General features: G+C 30.6%; 1 protein-coding gene across 1 annotated transcript in view; it reads right to left on the reverse strand.

Annotated features, from left to right (window-relative positions):
- Positions 1-624, reverse strand: part of LOC119591436 (histidine triad nucleotide-binding protein 3-like) — a gene marked incomplete in the record, with an annotated part of 8,374 nt that overhangs the window by 5,953 nt on the left and 1,797 nt on the right.

Consider the following 624-nt stretch of genomic DNA (forward strand, 5'->3'; position numbering starts at 1 on the left):
TAACAATGGAACTTGGAAATCATACTCTCCTTACTATGGTTTGTTTATAAACCCTAGGCAAGAGCATATCTGTGAATTCAATGTAGTATTTTCACTGCACGCCATAAACACATTATTTTATCCTGGAACAGTAAGATAAACTTGTTAATATGCAAGATAATATGCAAAGTCCGCTTTTCACTTCTAGTACATTAGAATATATACATTTTCTGAATATTTATCCAGTTGTTGTAACATGAAATGTTTCAGCTAAGGTCTCAATATTAAGATAAATATAAGAATAAATTAAATACATAATGCATGGCCATCTGCATCAGCTACTGCATATAAGTTCTGTTGAAATAAATCTTTCATCATCTGTCATTCCCCTAAACAAATACACCAAAAAGAAGATACACGCAAAAATAAGACTTTAAACTTTCTGTCATCTAAAGTATGGACATTGATACACCTGTCATCATTTGCCATTATATTCCTTCAGCTAATGCTACAGCTCTAAAGAAAGTAAAAAAATAAGATTCCATTGCCTCATAGTTTACACATATTCGCCAGTCATCATATCACAGAAAATATACAAATAAATTCTACACCTTCTTGAGTCAATTATTTCTAAACAAAAGTTTT

This window comes from Penaeus monodon, chromosome 28, assembly GCF_015228065.2.
Source record: "Penaeus monodon isolate SGIC_2016 chromosome 28, NSTDA_Pmon_1, whole genome shotgun sequence".
Lineage (NCBI taxonomy): Eukaryota > Metazoa > Arthropoda > Malacostraca > Decapoda > Penaeidae > Penaeus > Penaeus monodon.